Below are 9,847 nucleotides of genomic sequence, written 5' to 3'. Positions count from 1 at the left end.
TGGTTCGTCCTATATGACTTGTTTTGTGTTGGGGATTTTCCCTTTTAATCTATGTTCTTGAGAGTCTTTATTAGGAGTGTGTATTGGGTGTTATCAAATGCTTTTTCTGCATCCATGATGTGATCATCTGGTTCGAGTCCTTTTTCTTGTTGATGGGGTACATTACTTGTTTTTAAATCTTGAACCATTCCTGGATCCCTGGTATGACTCCTACTTGGTCATGATGTATTATTTTTTTTGATAATGTTGTTGAATTCTATTGGCCAGGATTTTGTTTAGACTGTTTGCATCTGTGTTCTGTAGTTCTGTAGACATTGGTCTGTAGTTCTCTATCTTTGTGGGGTTGTTACCTGATTTTGGTATCAGGGTTATTCTGGTATCATAAAATGGTTTGGGTTTTCCTATGCCTTTCTATGTTCTGGAAGAGTTGGTGTAGAATTGGTGCCAGCTCTTATCTGCATGCTTGGTAGAATTCTCCTGTGAGCCATCTGTAACAGGTCTGTTTTAGGCTGGGAGTTTCTTGATGACCTTGCCTATTTCTTTTTTTGCTATAGGTCTGTTCAAATTCTTCTTTATTTAGAGATCATTTTATTTGGGCTTTTACAGCTCTTATAACAATCCTTACATCAATTGTATAAGCATTTTGTACATATGCTGCCATCATTATTTTCTAAACATTTACATTCTATTTGAGCCCTTGGTATCAGCTCCTCTTTTTACATTATCCACCCACCTTCCACCCTTTTAACCACTTGATAAATTATAAATTATTATTATTTTCATATCTTACACAAATTACTGTCTCCTTTCCCCTGTAATTTCTTCTCCCATCTTCTCCCCACCTTCCCCCTACATTTCTGTTTTGTAGGGCTTATCTGACCTGGATTCTGTGTATGTCCTGAGCTCTTATCTGTACATACTCCAACCTACCTCTCAGTGAAAAGCAGGACTGGGGTCATGATAGTGGGGGGTGAGGATATTCAAGGAACCAAAGGAATATTATCTATTTAATCAGTGCTGTACTTTACCCTGGTTGACTCAGTCCTTCCTTGCGACCCTTTTGTGAGGGGATGTCTCATTATCTACAGATGGGGTTGGGGTCTCTGCTTGGATCCCCTTATTCTCAAAAGTGTGTTTTTGTTTGTTTAGGATCTTCTGATACCTGATACCTGATCCTGTTGACACCTCATGATCGCACAGACTAGTGTGCTTCTTCCACGTGGGCTTGTTACTTTTCTGCTAGATAGCCACTTGTTTAACTTCAAGCCTTTAAGACCCCAGACACTATATCGTTTGATAGCTGGGTACCATCTGCTTTCTTCACCACATTTGCTTGTGCACCATTTTGTCTTCAGGGATCATGTTGGGAGGGTGAAAATCTCAGAACACTAGGTTGTTACAACAAAGTGTTCTTGTGTTGAGGGAGGGCTTGAGCAGAGGCCAAAAGTCTGTCTACTTCCTCAATGTATTGCCATATAAATATATATATGCCTGTCAAAGAACAAAAAATCATCATATGATTGGCTGCACACCTCCATGATAGGCTCGCTGAAGACAAATGGGTGCATAAGCAAATGTGGCGAAGAAAGCGGATGGTGCCTGGCTATCAAAAGAGATAGTGTCTGGGGTCTTAAAGGCTTGAAGATAAAGAAGCGGCCATCTAGCTCAGAAGCAAAAAAGCCCACATGGAAGAAGCACACCAGCCAGTGCGATCACAAGGTGTCAAAGGGACCAGGTATAAGGCATCATGCAAAAAAAAAAAAAAAAGAATATGTGTGTGTATGTGTATATATATATATATGTATATATATACCACATTGAATGAAGGGGGAAGTGCAGAGTGGAGACCCAGGGCCCAAGAGTCGGCCACTGGAGATCCCCTCATAGAGGGGCTTAGGAGAGGAGATGAGTCAGCCAGGGTGCAAGGTAGTACCGACGAAGAGCACAGCTTTCCCCCAGATCCTGGATGCTTCCTGCCCCCAACTACCATGACCCGAATTCTACCTTGCAGGGCTGGATAGGGCAGAGGTTGTACACTGGTACATATGAGGGCTAGAGGCACAGGGAACCCAGGGTGGACGATACCTTCAGGACCAAGGGTGTGAGGGGCGATGCTGGGAGAGTGTAGGGTGAGTGAGTTGGAAAGGGGGAACTGATTACAGGGATCCACTTGTGACCTCCTCCCTGGGAGAGGGACGACAGAGAAGGGGGGGAAGGGAGACTCCGGATAGAGCAAGATATGACAAAATAACGATGTATAAATTACAAAGGGCACATGAGGGAGGGGGGAGTGGGGAGGGAGGGGAAAAAGAAGAGGACCTGATTCAAAGGGCTTAAGTGGAGAGCAAATGCTTTGAGAATGATTGGGGCGGGGAATGTATGGATGTGCTTTATACAATTGATGTATGTATATGTATGGATTGTGATAAGAGTTGTATGAGTCCCTAATAAAATGTAAAAAAAGAAAAGGGAAAAGAAAGAAAGAAAAGAAAATGATTAGGGCAAAGAATGTACAGATGTGCTTTATACAATTGATGTATGTATATGTATGGACTGTGATAAGAGTTGTATGAGCCCCTAATAAAACGTTTAAAAATATATATATATATATATGCCTGTGCCAATACCTCTATTTTTAGGAATTAATATATTTATAAAAGTGCATACCTATATTTATACCTCTATCCATAGCTTTGCTTCGTGGATCTTTCCTGTTTCCTTTTACCTTTCCCACCATCACACTCACTCTTCTTCTGCCTCTTAGTAAATCTCAGCGAGATTGCTGTTGCTCCAACACACCAGGATCTCTACATCCTCCTTGTTGTTGATTTTAATTCCCTAGTTGTTCCCAAATTCTTGCCCTTCAATAATCTTCAAGCTTTAAATAAATAAAAATTTTAAGTCTTGAAATCTTCTTAAGGCGAAACATTAGTTTAACTAGTAAAAAATCCGATTTGAACATTGTGCTCTTTTTAAAATGGCCTAAATGAGATCAAATGGACAACAGAACTCAAAAGATTAGAGCTTTTTGTGACAGTGGGTTTAGGTTAATGAGGGAAGGGCAACTTGGAAAAGAGCAGGAATCATTACACAATGCGAAGAATGTCATTAATAACATTAAAATTCATGTGTGTTAATGGCTGGCTTGGTGTAAATTGTGTATATGCTCAACACACACATGTACACACAACAAAATGCCAACGTCAGATTGATCATCGAAGACTACAAAGAGTTCCTTTTGTTCCCCCAACTTAACCATCACAGCCTTATGATATCACTTACTGTGACACCTCTTTTTCATTTCAATTAAAGAACTACGGGAATCTTAAAGGGATAAATTAGAAGCACACAGTGGCAGCAAAGGTGAGACCAGCCTGGTGAGTGCACGGATAATAGAGAGACCTCTTTGCCCTTTGGATTGTGGTGAAATTGTGCAACTCTTGTTAATATGATTGAACTGTTGAATTTTATATGTGAATTATATACCAAATAAACTGTTTTTTCAAATCCCTAATTGAACTTATTTAAAAGGCCCTCTATTCAGTCTTCAGTTTTGACTGACCACACGACAAATATTCCTGAGTTACAGATTTGTTCCTTTGTACAGTTTGGTGGCCTGTTTGCGAGGGCACTTTAAGTAAGGTAAGAAACTGGATTCTCTATTAGCCATGTTACTTTGATCAAGTGTCCTACAATTTGAACTTAAGGAAATACCATATTTTCTTTCCTTTCTTCGGATTTTCTTCAGACTTTCAGCAATATGTCTTCTAGATGTCTTCAAAATTCAAGTGGACTCACAACACAATTTGTTACCTTTGTGTTTTGTACAGCATTTTTTCTAGTTTCAAGAGAGATGCAGCATTTTAGATTGTAGTAGCTGCAATAGAAAATGTGCAAACCCACTACTGAAAGCAAGCATTATGAAGAAATACATGAGTGTCACTTTGCGCACTGAGAGCCCTGGAAGCAGAGTGTGTCATGTGTTTGTTTGCAAGTGCAAGGGCAGCAGTTTGAAACCACCAGCCACTCTGTTGGGGGAAGATGGGACCTTCTGCTTCCATACAGATTTATCGTCTCACAAATTCACAAGGCAGTTCTAATCAGCCTTGCTGGGTTACTATGAGTTGGAATTGACTCGATGGCAGTGGATTTAGTTTTGGGCTTTCTTTTTTTATAAGGTCTAAAGTGTCTGGAACAAAACATGGTACTTTCAATTGCCACATGTACATGCAAAATCTGGATATCGAATAAGGCCAAAGAAGAACAGATGCTTTTGAATTATGGTACTTTCCAATGTGCCATGTACTGCCAGAAGAACGAATCAATCTGTGTTGGGAAAAGTACAGCCAGAATGGTCCTTAGAAGCAAGCATGGTTTGGCTTTTTTCATGTGTTTTGTACATGCTATCACGAGACACTGAACAACAATAACATGGGGGTAGGATCGATTTGATTTTAAAACATCACTTTACTTTTAAATTTAAAACATCAAATTTACTTTTAAGTTTGTCTATTTCCAAAGGCAGGGTTATTGATGAGACTTGACTCTGGACTGTCAGAAGCACACCTGACATTTTTGTTTTCTTGTTTGCTGTCATGTTTACTTCTTGAATTGAGCAGTCTTTTTACTCTCCTATAAAGATGCCAATGGTAAGAGCTTAGCAGTAAAGCAGTAGACAGGACATTGTGTACCAAAACATTTTTTCATACTCCTACTCTAGATTCTATGAAACATATTTTGCAAATGAATTTCTATTTCATTTTTGTAAGTAGAACATATAAAACATTCACAACCAAAACAGTTAAAGATGTAGGATCTATTGTAAGAAACTTTCACCAATTTGAAAACCAGTTTCTCTAAACACACACACACAAACACACATACACACACACAGATAAAAATAATCAGCAGATAATGGAAAATATCAAACTACTTTGCTATTTTTTGAAATAAAAGCTTGAAGTAGAAAAATAAAATTGCAGTTCATTCATTCATATTTTTTAAGACATTTAGCAGGTCTAGTTGGGCTGACTGATTGTAAGTTCAGTATGGGGAAAGACCTGGCTTTCTACTCCCATAAAGAGTTAGAGTCTCAGAAACTCACAGGGGCAGTTCTACCCTTCCTATAGGGTTGCTATGAGTCAGCATTGACTCTATGATAGTGAGTTTGGCTTGGTTTGGGTTAGGAAAGAATTTGTAAATATAACTGATAATGTTTTATTTATTTATTTTGCTTTTCCTTCCGCAAGGGCTTTATTTGTCAAATAGTATTATGCATGACCTCCAAATTTGGCTGACAATTTACTGATGATATTCATAATCTTAGGGTTACTCTGGTATTTTGACATATTTGCTGGGCTCTTGGCCACAGCCTGGAACGCCACCAGAACTTCTGGATCCTGCATGGCAGCAAGAACCTCTGGATCCCTAAGAATCTCATTGAACCCAGGCATTCCTGCTATTGCAGCCATACCCGCTCCCATTCCAGCATTCCTCCAGGAAAATTACCAGGCATCCCCCCAGGAAAGCCACCTGGAAAGGAACCATGTTGAGCACCTGATTGTCTTCTAGCTTGTTCCTCCCCCTGGGCTCGGTCATGTTCTTCCCGGGCTTTCTTAACTCTTTCTATTCTTTCTTTGATCTCTCGCTCTTCACGTTTTCGCTCATACTTTCTCCGATGTTCTGCAATTTTCTGGGCCCTCGGCTGAACTTCTTTCAGCATTCCACTAGCGTCTTCATCATAGTCCAGTTTGCAAGCAAGGGCAAGGTCATGTGCAGCTTCTTCCCAATGGCCCCAAAGTCTGTGTGCCTTCCCTCTCCATTTGTAAGGCTGAGCTGAATCGGGATTAATTTCAATGGCTCTGTCACAGTCTCGGATGGCAGCATGTGGCGTCTGTAATTTGACGAAGACACTGGCTCTCTTGGCATAAAGAATGGCCAGGCGAGGATTCAGTTTGATGGCATCAGTAAATAGATCAATAGCTTTCTGTAGTTCACCATCATTTAGGGCATCGATGGCAGCCGCTTTCTTGTCATTTGCCTGATCCATCATCTCCTCAGTTATCTCTACAGCTTCATCTCCCATTTCTTGAGGGGCATCTGTATCTGGTTCAAGCACACCTTCCTTGTCAATTTCTAGGTCTCTCTCCTCACTCGATGGTTCATCTGCCTTTATGTTTTCCTCTGTCTTCGTGTTATCTGTTTTTTCTTCCTTGATGTTTTCTTCTGATTTGGCTTTATGAGTAGCAGGTGGTATCTTACCACCCATGCTCTCCACCCCCTCCCCCAGGAAGCGCATCTCCTCGGTGTGCAGAACGCTTGGGTCCTGCTTACAAATTTTCACGAAGGCCCGCAGCTCGCTCACTTTGCGGGGGTCCATGGTCAGCAGGCGGAGGGGAGCAGAGGGTGTGGCTCAGGAGGCTGTGGCCTGATTCCAGGTCCGGGAGCTGGATCCGATATTGTTTTAATATATAAATCCTATCAAGAAGACACAGTGATTGAATTCTGTAAGTCCAGAGGCCAGTCTGTGGATAAGACACTTCAGAATGACCTTGCAGGTTTATTTTTAAAAAATTTAAATTTTAATATATGTTATAAGGAATGACATAACACTGGTTACACATTGGACTCCTAATCACAAGGTCAGCGGTTCGAAACCACCAACCGCTTCCTAAGCTTTCTGCTCATTCACAGCCTAGGAAGCACCCAGATGGCAGCTCTACCCTGTCCTTCAGGGTCACTATGAGTCCGAATCCACTTGATGGCATGGACTGGATAATAAGGACACAATTCTATAATTAAGTTATTTTCAGGTCATTTGGTTATGGAATGACATTTGAGGCCTTTCAATGCAAAGCAGAGTATCCTTCAAAACCACAGAAACCGTCCAATGAGAAATCACAGAATAAAGTCTATAGATCAGAGAGGCGCACACGATCCCACCCTACTCTAAGAAGCTCTGTGTAAGGGGACAAGGGGGGTTGTCAATAAAGAGTGCTCTGGAGGCATTAAGGAAAAGGGAACATGAGCAATTCTGAGGATCGGAAGGACTTTGAGAAGTGGTGCTGCCTGAGCTGCTTGGTATATAGGCTGTCATGTTCAATAGGGGAGTGTGCGGTGGAGGAGAGAGACTGTGTGGAAAGGCAGAGAATGCGAGTGAGCACGCACTTGGGAAACTCAATCGTTCAAAGGATGGCAGAACTGGGAATCAGAGCTGAAATGAGAGAAGAGGTAGGAGCCAGATTTTGAAGAGCATCATATGTAATAATCTTATGCACTGCTGTCAAGTGGACTCACACTCCCGGTGGCCGCCTTGTGTGTTAGATTAGAACTGTCTTCGTGGAGTTTTAGTAGCTGACTTTTCTGAAGCAGACCACTACGTATTTCTTTCAAGCCATCTTTGGGTAGAATTGAACTTCTCACCTTTTGTTTAGTAGCCAGGCATGTTAACTGTTTGCACCATCTATGAACTCCATCTATTTTTACCCCAACCCCCCCCCCCCCCAAACCAAGCTCACGACCTTCGCATCCATTCTGAGTCACAGTGACCCCATAGACCAGGGTAGAACTGGCCCTGGGACTTTCTTAGACTGGACTTGTCTACAGGAGTAGAGAGCTTCATCATTTCCTTGCAGTTAGCCGCCCAATGTGTAACCATCAGCGCTTGTCTTCTGCTTTACTAAGGAATTTTATTTTATTCTGAATAAAATAAGACTATCGACTGATTTTGTACTTGGAAATGACACGATCCAGTTAGTGTTTATCACATGCCACTCTGAGGACTCAGTGGGTGAGCCATGATTTAGAGCTGAGTAAGTGAGAGCGAGGTCAGATGGAAGGCTATCGTGGCAGCTCTGGTAGGAAGTGAAAGTGTACAAAACAATGAGAAAAAAAACACATAAAAGGAAAACATTTGAAATCTCTTTTTCTCAAGCACCCAGGGACACAGGAGAAGACTTGTGTCAGGTGAACACCAACAATCTCACTTCAAACTGCTTTTTTGGGTGTGGATTATTGTGCTCATCTCTCAATGTTTATACCTTATGACACGTCATACATGTGTCTTCATGAAATGCAATGTCTCATTGTTTATCATGGTGAAGAAGACAGGAGGCCTGATGGGACTGGAGAAAAATTGGTCATGTTTATTGTACACCTTCATATCTTGACACGGTGTCCATGGAAGTCCTTATGTGCCCGCCTGTTTGAAAAGCATAGACCTGGATATAATCATTACAGAAGAAGCAGATTATAGAAATTGGATATGAGAGATGAAGAGGAGGAAAGAGGAAAAGATGATTCTCAGGGCACCTGGTCTAGGCACCTGGTTATATGCAACACCATTTTCCTCTATGAGGTATCTCATGACATCCTTAATCTAATGATATACAAATACTAATTGACGGTGTGGTTCTGCTTTCAGATCATCTTAACTGATCCTAGAGATGGGATTAATATTTGCTTGATGCACAATTCTACTCTGTAAATATATCCAGTTTTCCAGCTTAGTACTTTAAAAATTAATTAGCACTTATTACTTTAAATATTAATCTGCTTTGGGAAGAGTACGAGTCTGAGGGGGGTTGCCCACAGTGCTGTTTGGAAAGGAACCCACTCTGCTTGGTGAAGGGATCAGATATCCTTGCGGATGTCTTTCTGTGCATTGTGCTTGCTGTATTGCCAAGAAAAATGATAAACGGAGGCAAAAAATACAGGTTAAAAGAAGTAACAACAAAACCAATCTAGATTAAATTAAAAAAAAAACTTAAGAAAAAGTCCAAATGAAGTAGTCCAAACAAAAGTAGTAGTTTAAAAAAACAAAACAGTTGGGAACAGTTAAACTTCATCAAATCACTTAACAGGTTTAAAAGCTTAAATTAAGATGAACCAAAATAATGCAAACAATCTGTTTTAATTAAAAAAAAACTCTTATTGTGGTTTTCTCATTCTAAAATAAATTAATTTTCCAAACATACTCTTTTTCAAAGTAGACATAAGCAAAATCTAAGGAAAAAAAGTCACTTATCCTCCATGAAATAACTCTTGCTAGGATGTTAATATTTATCCAATATTTTTGGCCTCATATATGTGCCACACTATCCATGCACTATATCCATGCACATTTACAATCAATGTAGACACACTCATATCTACATAAATATGAACAGCATAGACTACAGGAATTATATATATTGAAACAATTTTAAATCCTAGGAGCTTGGAGGCTAAAATGAAATGAATCAAAAGTAATGGAGTAAAAGAAGCACGTTTAAATTCCAAAGCTAATACATTCAGGGTGGCTAGGGCTCTTGTTGTTCAGATCCCTTGAATGCTTCCTAAGCCCTCTTCCTAAGAGCTTTGTTTCCCTGCAGGGGAACTTTGGCAGATGTTCTCTGGGCTGAGAGCAAAAGGGTAAATGTCATGACCCTTGCCCTCTAGCTAGGTCCCTGTATTCTCTTAGGCAGCTGTTGGCACTGCTTGTCAACCTTCAAAGGCCACCTGCAGAGAATCCCTGCTGGGCACCCAGGGGCTTGTAGGAGTCTCCTTTCTTTAAGGAGTCTCCCCCATGGCCGAGTTATTCTAGTCAAGTATTTAGCTCAGGAGAGATATCTAAAACATGCATCATCTCCAAAACAACCTAGTGCGACAGGTATTTTCTCTCTCACTCAATTCAGCTACTTGCCGAATTACAACACAAACAGAAAAAGAAAGAAAATCGTGAACAAGTGTTGCAGCCAGAAGTGTGTCTTCTGGCTCCAAATCCGGGGACCTTTGCTCTGAAGCCCCCAGCCTCTCTGCTTCTGTGTAAATGGAAAAAACATTGAGATCTTTAAAGTTAGAAGGCTGG

The 9,847-nt window shown here is 40.8% G+C and overlaps 1 pseudogene; it reads right to left on the bottom strand.

The window, feature by feature from the left end:
• Nucleotides 1–5,270: 5,270 nt before the first annotated feature.
• LOC142460904 (hsc70-interacting protein pseudogene) lies at nucleotides 5,271–6,379 on the bottom strand (annotated as a pseudogene).
• Nucleotides 6,380–9,847: the final 3,468 nt, after the last annotated feature.

Source organism: Tenrec ecaudatus, chromosome 11, assembly GCF_050624435.1.
Source record: "Tenrec ecaudatus isolate mTenEca1 chromosome 11, mTenEca1.hap1, whole genome shotgun sequence".
Taxonomy (NCBI): Eukaryota; Metazoa; Chordata; class Mammalia; order Afrosoricida; family Tenrecidae; genus Tenrec; species Tenrec ecaudatus.
The sequence above is the reverse complement of the archived record's forward strand: the minus strand, read 5'-3'. Positions and strand labels throughout refer to the sequence as shown.